This window comes from Canis lupus, chromosome 25 (assembly GCF_011100685.1).
Source record: "Canis lupus familiaris isolate Mischka breed German Shepherd chromosome 25, alternate assembly UU_Cfam_GSD_1.0, whole genome shotgun sequence".
NCBI lineage: Eukaryota > Metazoa > Chordata > Mammalia > Carnivora > Canidae > Canis > Canis lupus.
The window spans coordinates 9,713,935-9,725,143 of NC_049246.1; positions in this window are offsets into that span (position 1 = coordinate 9,713,935).

The window sequence follows — 11,209 nt, forward strand, 5'->3', positions numbered from 1 at the left end:
TTGGCTTTATCTTCTCTGCTAAATTATTTAGCTCTTATTCATCTGCTTCTTTAGTTTCGAGAATATTGTTGATGTTTTTTGTTTGCTGTTGTTTTTGTTCCTGTCTTCTCTTTGTCCTTATGGGTCTAGACAGGGTGTACTAGTAAATGTTTGGCAACTGGCTTTTGGGGGAAGCGGGAGCCCTGATTTGTAGCAGTCCAGTTTCTGTGGTATAAATAACTCCTAATGTGGCTAATTGCAAGCTACCAAAAGGACGTCACTGAACATGCAGATGGGAAGAAATGCAAAGTAGTGCATTCTTATATAATACAGATCTTTCTTGACTTATAATTGGGTTACAGCCTGATAAACCCATTGTAAGTTGAAAATATTGTAAGTTGAAAATGCATTTAATACACCTAACCTGGGCAGCCCCGGTGGCTTAACGGTTTAGCACCGCCTTCGGCCCGGGGTGTGATCCTGGAGACCCGGGATCTTGTCCCATGTCGGGCTCCCAGCATGGAGCCTGCTTCTCCCTCTGCCCCCCTCTCTCTCTCTCTGTCTCAAATAAATAAATAAATAAATAAATAAATAAATAAATAAATAAATATCTAAAAAAAAAAAAAATACACCTAACCTACTGATCCTCATAGTTTAGCCTAGCCTATCTTAAATGTGCTCAGAACTCTTACTTTAGCCTACAGTGGACAAAATCATTTAACACAGAGCCGATTTTACAATAAAGTGTTGAATATCTCATGTAATTTGTTAAATACTGTACTGAAAGTGAAAATCAGAATGCTTGAATGGGACAGAATGGTTGTCGGTTGTGCAGGTTGTTGCCCCTCTTGATCACGTGGTTGGCTGCGAGCGTCAGCTGCTGCCCAGCATCACAGACAGAATCACAATGTATGCATATCACTCCCTGGGAAAAGATCAAAATTCAAAATTTGAAGTCTCACTTCTATTAAATGAGAATTGCTTTCACACCATCATAGAGCCAGAAAATCTTAAATCGAAACATCCTCACTTGGGAACTACATTTCTACCATACAGATACAATAGCCATAAACAGTAGACATAAATGACCTCAAGAGAGTACATAATTGTAAAATTGCTATAAATGATAAGTTTTGAGAATTCATTAGCTTTGTTTTTAATATAATTTTAAAAATTTTAGGTGCATACAAGTTAATTTTTAAAATGGCTATATTTAGGGGCACCTGGCGGCTCCGTGGTTGAGCGTCTGCCTTTGGCTCAGATTGTGATCCCGGGATCCTGGGATCGAGTCCTGTATCAGGCTCCCCGGAGGGAGCCTGCTTCTTCCGCTGCCTATGTCTCTGTTTCTCTCTGTGTCTCTCATGAATAAATAGATAAAAATCTTAAAAAATAAATAAAATGGCTGTATTTAACAACTAGCTCAAAAAATTCCTAAAAATTTCACCATCAGTTTTCACAAGGCACTGTCAGCTTTCCCTAGTATACCACTGGGGAAATGCCTTTTTAATGATTTGTCCTTTCAGTATAGTATTAAAAATCTGTTTTTCAGTTTGCTGCTCTACAGCATATAATTACCTTTCCTCATATTTTGGGGTTTCCTCTCAGTTTTATTGAGATATAATTGACATATAACTCATGCATTAACACCATGGTTATCCATCTAGAATTCACATTATGGATGACACCTCAGGGAAATGAGACGATACTTGATTTGAGGGGTAAAAAGAGTTTAGAGGGGCACCTAGGTATCTCAGTCAGTTAAGTGTCCGACTTTTCGTTTCAGCTTGGGTCATGATCTTGGGGTGCTGGGATCAAGCCCTGTGTGCGGCTGCCCACTTGCTGCAGAGTCTGCTTGTACCTCTCCTTCCTCCTCTGGGCCTCCTCTTGCTTGTGCTTGTGTGCACACACAAATGCATGCGTGTGCTCTCTCTCTTTCTCCCTCAAATAAAATCTTAAAAAAAAAAAAAGAGGATAAAATAAGGTGTGATAGGTCATTGGTACCCATGGGTGGTACTCAGAGGGAAGTGATGTCGACACCATTAGGCATGAGGTCTTACTAGGACAAGGCAGTAACTGGGCCAACCTTTCTGTTGTGATTTAATTTTAGTTTTGGAGAAGACCATTTAGTATATCTACATTTCTTAGCAGTTCTATGAAGTAGTGCCAAACAACTTACTCCAAATACACACGGCGTGAAGGGTCCATGTAATAATGTGAGCGCTTGCACAGAGCTTTCATTAGCTGAACTTAAAACATCTTACCAACAGTGCCTCATTAAATCCCACCACACCTCAGTGTGGGAGTAGAAGGGGAATATCATTATCCCCATTTTACAGATGGAAGAAACAGAGGCTTTAAAGCGAATCCACAATTGTGAAACTAGCTTGTCAGCCTGCCTATCCCGTGTGCTATCTTTTCATGACAACGGGATTCAGGCACTAATTTATATTTTCTGCCTCTATCTAGCCAGGTGAGGGTACAGTTTTATTATCTAAAATATCAGAGTTCTTTTAAGTCTTAAATTATGATTCTGGTTTCAGCTTCTGTTGGCCCTCCCACACCTTTGTGGATGCGTGGTTTTATAGTATGTTATGTACATTATTTGACACAACTCCATTCTGGCAGGAGAATGTTGGCAAGAATAGAAGACCAGGTATTGTGGTTTGGTCTCCCCGTTGAGCAGATCACAGAGCATTGGTGCTTGCCACATAGACAATGGACTTTTAGAATTTAGTATTTTATACACACCATCTCATTTAAATTATTTTAATCATCACAACAACAATTTGTTGTTGGTATTAATATTATCCCTGCTTTGCAGATGAGGGAAATGAAGCTTAGGAAATCTAAGTAAACATAGCTGGGCTCTTGGCTATAATGATTGATATAGAGAGGGACCTGTCACCTAAGAGTCCTAATGACACTCCTAGTAGGACCTAGCAGAAAACCCTTTCTTCTCTGGACACAAATCATCTGACTGTGAATCCAGTGAGGTGGGCTCCCATGTCCACTGTTGTGTGAAGAAAGCTCTGGGCAGCTCTGGTGGCTCAGTGGTTTATTTCAGCCCAGGGCCTGATCCTGGTGACCCGAGATGGAGTCCCGCATCGGGCTCCCTGCATGGAGCCTGCTTCTCCCTCTGCCTGTGTCTCTGCCTCTCTCTCTCTCTCTCTCTCTCTCTGTGTGTGTGTCTCTCATGAATAAATAAATAAAATCTTAAAAAAAAAAAAAAGAAAGCTCTCTGTGGGAGGAGAGAATGAAATCCACACACACAGAAAAGCAGATCCAAGGATGGGGAGAAAGAATTCTAATGACCTTCAGATCCTTGCCTCCCAGTCCCAGCCTCCCTTATTTAAGCTAATTTTTGAGTTCAGCTTTTGTTACTTGGCCACTGGGGGAGTCCTGGTCAATATAGTGTTTACACATCATGCTATCCTGCTGCTAGACATTGCCATGTTAACCCACATAGGATACCACTGAGTCCCTTGGACTTACCCAGAACAGTAAGCAGGTAAACTTTCTCCATTACACAAGTCTTCTTCTAATTCTAGACACATTCTGTATCTCATCCATAAGATTCTTCTTTCTTCTTATTTGTCTCAGGCTTTCTGATGTGGATATGTTAGAGTTCAAATGCATTACTTGGTTTTCTGCCCTCAAGGGGCAAAAGAACAGTCTTGGTACCAACAATACGAACAACATGATGGCTCTACTGGCCCCAACTATGGGTCTCCAGGCTGACAATTTCACAAGTCAGATTTTTTTGTTTTGTTTTGTTTTGATGGGGCAGAAGTAGGGGAAAACATCAAGAGTTGCTGACTTTTTATTCTGTCAAACTGGAGCAAGTAGGCTAAAATGTATCCTCCAACTCTTAATTCATTTATTTGTTAATGAGGGTAGTAAATACTCTGCTGTAAGCCTTGAGGGTATATAGCAATCTTCTGTTCAATTCACTAGAAGACTCTAAAGGGCCACACTAATTTTTCTAAAAATTCTACTCTTCACTTTACTTGATACCTTTGATTGTGGTCTAGAATTTGGGGGTTGGTATGTGGGGATTGTGGCTCTTGTTGGCAATAATCTAAACAATGAGTTGGAAACAAGCAGTGGAAAAGGAGGTGAAGAGGAAGCCATGACAGTAGAAGTGAATGTAGGGCAGCCTTGGGGCAGATGTGAAGAACAAGGCAGGGAAGGGGCACAGCCTGCTCTGCAGGGACCAGCAGCCCAGGGCACTTAGGGAGGTGTGAGGCCTTAGGCAGGTGAGGGTGACCTTCAGGCTTCCTAACCCTGATGTTAGGCCTTGAGGCACTGAAATCTCCCTCCCCTCCCTGTAACTGACCGGTAAGCTACATTGGCCCAATGCTATGCCTTTAGGGTTATAACCAGAGCAAGACTCAGAGTATATCAATGAGAGAGGCACTCACATTGCACATAGGATCAGACACAGAGGAAAAAACCTTCTTGATGTGTGTAGTATCTGCAGCTGAGCAAAATAAATTTATAAAAATCTCCTTGAAACTGCTGGCAAAGAAACCTAAAAACCGTTTTTAGTAAAGCAAAGCATAAATGGAAATTAATTGTATGGTACCTGTTACCTCTAATTTATGCCATTTTTTTAAAAAATTTTATTCATTTATTCATGAGAGACACAGAGACAGGCAGAGACATAGGCAGAAAGAGAAGCAGGCTCCATGCAGTGAGCTCGATGAGGGACTCGATCCCCGCCAGGCGTCCCTAATTTAATGACATTGATAAGCTCGTTATTTACTGTATTGTCTGTTATTTTATTTGAATGAAAGTAAAAATTTATCTATTAGGACTCTGGTAGATTCATTTGTAAACCATGGTTCTCCAATTCTCTTGCTGAGGGGATTTCAGCAATGGCTGGGGAGGATGGTAGACTGCCTCCAAGATGACCCCTCCTGGTTCCTGCTACCTGGTGCTCTCAACTGTGCATAGTCCCCTCCCACACTGTCAGAGTTGGTCTGTGTGACCCACAGGAAACACCAGAAGTGATTGGATTTTATTTCCAAGATTAGGTTTCAAAAGACACTGTGACTTCCACATCAGGTGCTTTATCTCTCACTCCATCTTGATCACTCATTCAGGAAATCAGCTGTCATGTCACAAGAACACACAGTCTGTGGAGAGGCCCATGAGGCAAGCAGGTGAGGCTCCCGCCTGGTAGCCAGTGAAACCCCTACCCACTGTGTGGGTGTGCTTGGGATGGATCCTCCAGCCCCAGTCGAGCCTTCAGATGAATGTGTCCTTACTTGATTGCAATCTCATGAGACACCTGAGTCAGAACCACCCAACAGAGCTGTTCCCAAAATCCCTGACCCACACCAACTGTGAGATCACACGTTTGTTATTTTAAGCTACTCAGTCCTAGGGTAACTTATCATACAGCAATAGATAACTAATGCAGGGCAAGCAGCAGCTCTTCCTTGTCAGCCTTACTCTTTTATCCCCCATCACTTCTGCAGGGAGAAGTGTCTAGGTCCTTGGTCAGAGGGGTTGAGTCACCCTCACTTCCTTTGCTGGACTGGGGGGTTAGGGTGGTACTGGAGTTTTGAATGAGATATAGAAGGATATTTCCCCTACATTCATCATTATACACTTCTAATCCGTTGTCTATGCGCTTGATATTTGCATGTATGGATGATAAAACACACACAGAATCTAGATGATGAGGCAGATACTGCTCTTTTTCTCTGTCCCAGCTGAGGGAGTAGGAAATTTTTTGTGTGCATGCAAGCTTTAGAAACTGGTCTAATTAAGGAGGAAAAAAAAAAAACCCACCTTTTAAAAAAAATCAAAGAAGCAGTAATATCTGTGGGGTAAAAAATAAAAAGGCAAAACCATTCAACAACCAGATAGTAACCTCACTATCTGGATATTAATATTGTTAACAACTGGAGCATTTCTACAACTATTTCTATCTATTTTATACAAGTAAGTAATATAATAAGTGCTGTTTTGTGACTTGTTTCTTCATTAAGTATATCATGAGCCTGTGTTTATGTTATTAACGTGTTATATCACCTCTAACTATAATTTTATTTATTTATTTATTAAACATTTTTTTAAAGTTATCTCTACACCCAACATGGAGCTTAAACTTACAACCCTGAGATCAAGGGTTGCAGGCTCCACTGACTGAGCCAGCTAGGTGCCCTCATCTACAACTATAATTTTAAATGGTTGCATCATAGCTCATTATACAGATATGTCATAATTTTTTAAAGCCAATTCTGTTTTTTTTTTTATGTACATTTATTTCCCTTTTTGCCATAATAAGAAATGCTATAAAGAAATGCTATAGATTAGCAAGGAAACAATCAACAAAACTAAAAGGCAGCCTACCTAATGGGAGAAGGTATTTGCAAATGACATATCTGGTAAAGGGTAAATATCCAAAATCGATAAAGAATTGATCAAACTTGGGACCCTTGGGTGGCTCAGTGGTTGAGCATCTGCCTTTGGCTCAGGTTGTAATCCCAGGGTCCTGAGATTGAGTCCCACATTGAGCTCCCTGCAGGGAGTCTGCTTCTGCCCCTGCCTCTTTCTGTGTGTCTCTCATGAATAAATAAATAAAATCTTAAACACACACACACACACACACACACACACACACACACACATCAAATTCAATAGCCAAAACCCACAAAATCTGATTAAGAAATGGGCAGAAGACATGAAGACATTTTTCCAAAGAAGACATCCAGATGGCTAATAGACACATGAAAAGGTGCTCAGTATCACTTGTCATCAGAGAAATGCAAAATCAAAACCATGATGAGATATCACTTCACATGGGTCAGAATGGCTAAAATTAACAACACAAGAGACAATAGGTGTTGACAAGGATGTGGAGAAAGGGGAACCCTCTTATACTGTTGGTGGGAATGCAAACTGGTGCAGCCACTCTGGAGAATAGTATGGTGGTTCCTCAAAAAGCTAAAAATAGATCCTGGCAATTGCACTGCTAGGTATCTACCCAAAGGATACAAAGATACAGATTTGAAGGGGTACATGCACCCCAATGGTTATAGCAGCATTATCAAAAATAGGCAAATATTGAAAGAGCCCAAATGCTCATCCATAAATGGATAAAGAGGATGTGGGGTGTGTGTATGTGTGTGTGTGTATATATATATATATATATATATATATATATATATGAATATTACTCAGCCATCAAAAAGAATGAAATCTTGCCATTTGCAGTGATGATGTAGATGGAGCTAGAGTGTATTATGTTAAGTGAAATAAGTCAATCAGAGAAAGATAAATATATGATTTTGCTCATATGTGGAATTTAAGAAACAAAACAGACTAACATTTGGGAGGGGAATAAAGTGAGAGAGGGAAACAAATCATGATAAACTTTTCTTTTAAAGATATTTATTTATTTATTTATTTATTTGAGGGAGACAGGAGAAGCTAGGGGAAGGGTAGAGGTAGAAGGAGAAGTGGACTCCCGGCTGTCAAGGAGCCTAATGTAGGGTTCAATCCCAGGGATCAATGACCTGAACTGAAGGCAGGTGCTTAACCTACTGACCCACCCAGGTGCCCCTTATGATAGACTCTCTTTTTTTTTTTAAAGGAAAAGTTCTTTTTCTTTCTTTCTTTCTTTCTTTCTTTTTTTTTTTTTTTTAAGATTTATTTATTTATTCATGAGAGACACACACACAGAGAAGCAGAGACATAGGCACAGGGAGAAGCAGACTCCCCAAAGGGAGCTGGATGCAGGACTCTGATCCCGGATACTGGGATCACGCCCTAGGCTGAAGGCAGACGCTCAACCACTGAGCCACCCAGGAATCCCAATATGACAGACTCTTTAACGATAGAGAACAAACTGAGGGTTGGTGGAGGGAGGTGGGTGGGGGATGGGCTAGACTGGTGATGGGTATTAAGAAGGACACTTGTTACGATGAGCACTGGGTGTTATATGTAAGTGATGAACCACTGGACTCTACTCCTGAAATCAATATTGAACTCTGTGTTAACTAAATAGAACTTATATAAGTAAAATTTTTTTTTTAAAGATTTTGTTTATTTATTCATGAGAGACACAGAGAGAGACACAGAGACACAGGCAGCAGGAGAAGCTGGCTCCACGCAGGGAGCCGATGCGGGACTCAATCCTGGGATCCCAGGATCACACCCTGGGCCAAAGGCAGGTGCCAAACCACTGAGCCACCCAGGTGTCCCTATATAAGTAAATTTACAAAAGAAATGCTATAGATTTAGCTTGCAGCTAAATATTTATACCTATCACTGACTTTTCCCCTTTAGAATAAATTATTAAGATAGAATGGTTAGATTAAGAGATATATAGATTTTTAGAGCTTTTTCTATGTATTGCCAAACTGCCTTCCAGAGAAGTTATACCAGTTTATACTCAGTGAAATTTATTAGTGTGTCCATTTCTTCACATCTCGCCAGCACAAGAATATGAAGTAATTATTTTTTATCTTTTTGGCCTAGTATCTGGATGGGAAACACAAGAATTTTTGAAGAAGTTCAGCTTACATTCAGAAATTGGCTGCAGCTTTGAGTGTGAGCAAGCTCCACTTTAACCCAATGCCCAATCAAATGTGAGGGAAATGAAGCTACAAATTGAATCTGGCTTTCACAGATTATGCTTATAAGACAAGGAGAAGAAGGTTGAAAATCTTGTGTTCAAGATTTAGAAATAGGGGTCAAACATAAAACAGTCAAACCCTTTGGTCCTGCAATTATATTTTTGGGAATTTAGTCTAAAGAAAATTCTCAGTAAAAGGAAAAAGCATATACATGTGAAAAAAGTTTATTGTAGGGACACTTGGCTGGCTCAGTTGGTGGAGTGTGTGACTCCTGATCTCCGGGTTGCAGGTTCTAGCCTCATGTCTGGTGTAGAGATTACTTAAAAATAAAAATCTTTTTTTAAAAAAAGTCTATTGTGACATTACTTATATTAGGGAAACATTATCAACAATTTGACATAGGAGAAATGGTTTAAGAAATTGAGGGGGGTGCCTGGGTGGCTCAGTGATTGAGTGTCTGCCTTTGGCTCAGGTTGTGATCCTGGAGTCCTGGGATCGAGTCCCATGTCAGGCTTCCTGCATGGAGCCTGCTTCTCCCTCTGCCTATGTCTCTGCCTTTCTCTGTGTCTCTCATGAATAAATAAATAAAATAAATAAAATCTTTAAAAAAAAAAAGAAATTGAGGTATGTCAACTTGATGGAATTTTATGTGCTTGTTAAATCAATAATTATAATGCTATATAAACACAGGAATACGTTCACAGGGTAACGTTGAATGCAAAAAGAAGGGTATATACAATTTTTAGCATTGATAACGATGTACTAGTTCAAGCCCCAAGAATGAAGACTGGAAGAAAACACAAAAAACTTAAACTAGTTGTGAAAGAGAGTGACACCCCCAGCTTGAAAATTTCCTTTAAAGTCATCCTTGTGCAATTACAATGAAAAGTAACAATTTTGGAAGAGGTGGGAAGAGGTTCCTATAAAGAGGCAGATCAATGTGCTGGAGGGACAGCCACAGAAAATGCTCGGTCAGCCCCGGGTAGTTACTGAGGGAGGCCTTGTGGAAGAGTGGAAAGAACGAGGCGCTGGAGGCAAATAGAGCCGGGCTGGAAGCCAACTTCCACTTCATACCAGAAGTATGAGCCCAGACAAGTTATTTAACTTCCTGCAGTTTAGTTTACATAGCTGTAAAAATGGATGAATAATGCCTGCCTGTGCAGTTGTTGGGGGAGCAGAGGGAGTGGGCTTGGCAGCAGGTATGCGGTCGGTGCCTAATGAGCGGGAGGCTCATCTAAGCGATGCTGCTCTTTTCCTGTATTTATCTTTTCATAATTATTGATCTGACAGTAGAGAGAAGGACATTCAGCTAAGAGAAAATATTTGCAAGCGTGTTTCTCACAAATGTAAACCAAGCGATTCTGCCCAGGAAAGAAGGGAGTGAGTGAACGAAGACTCTTTTCTCAGCTGGATGGTTATTTGGTTATTGAGCCGGCTTAATGGCATCTCTGCTGCCTTTCTGTTAGTAATTTAGCTGGACATCTTGAATGATAATGACACAGCATAAAAAATATCATAGCTGCAAGACTCCTGCTGTCCATGACAGAAACAAAATTGGACATCGAAAGGTGATAGCCAGAAAAAAATGTTGGAAAACGGAACATTTTACATAATATCTGTCCCTGTTATTTTTATAAATCAGTTATAAAGTATAATTGGGGGTGAAAATTCAGTGTTGGCTCTCGTTAATCCAGCGACTTGCCCTCAGGCCAGGAAGAGCAAACGGCACCGATTCTTGCCCTCGGTGACATCAGCACAATTTGCCAGTTACACACAGATGTTGGGATTCTCTAGCACTAGGGAAAACTCAGCTAGAGAGGAAATGTCCTGACTTACAGGTCCTGAGCACAGAGACTCAGTGGCCACCCGATGCAGAGAAAACTGTGATCTAAAAAAGTCTGTCTGTGTCTCTTCAGGGTCTGCAGGCCAAGAGGATGGAGATAATTTCTCAGTTACACCCGCCTCTTTCATAGGGGAAAGCATCCGCACCTTGTTTGTGCCCAGTCCTTCTGACACGTTCCTTGTCATATTGAGAGGCGTTTTTCTTTTTCCTCTTCAAAAATCTTTTAGCAGGAAAGGCAGCTCAAACAACTGCAGTTATTTCAGCACTAAAATGCAGGCTCTGTGGACCTCTTCTGCAGGCAGACGGCATTTCAAAGGAAACTTCTTTTGCTGGATATTCAGTGTTACTCGGGGGGTTTGGGGAGTTAATCTTCACTGTCCCTGCTGTCAGAGAAAAGGAAAGAAGGGCTGCTCTTTCTAACCACTCTTCCTTGTGGGCATCTGTCTCCTTTTGTACCCTGGAATCATGGAGACGGAGGAAACTCCAAGTGGATATCCCACCTAGCTCCCAGAGGCGGGCTGAGCTCCCCTAAAACCTCTGAAACAGATGCTCATTGGTCATCGTTGCAAGGCTCTCAGGATAGGCATTCTGTGTCCCTTCTCGTTAACTGGTATCAGTGCTTAACCTTCTTTCATTTGAATAAAATTTTTAAAAAATTACACCAACAGTAGTAGAAATTTAAAAATGAATACTCCAAACACCCATGCAAAACCTCTGCATCCCAAGAAATCATCTGTAACCTTGTGGTTACATTTTAAGTTTACTGCAGAAAGAGCTGGAATTTAGGAGACACCAT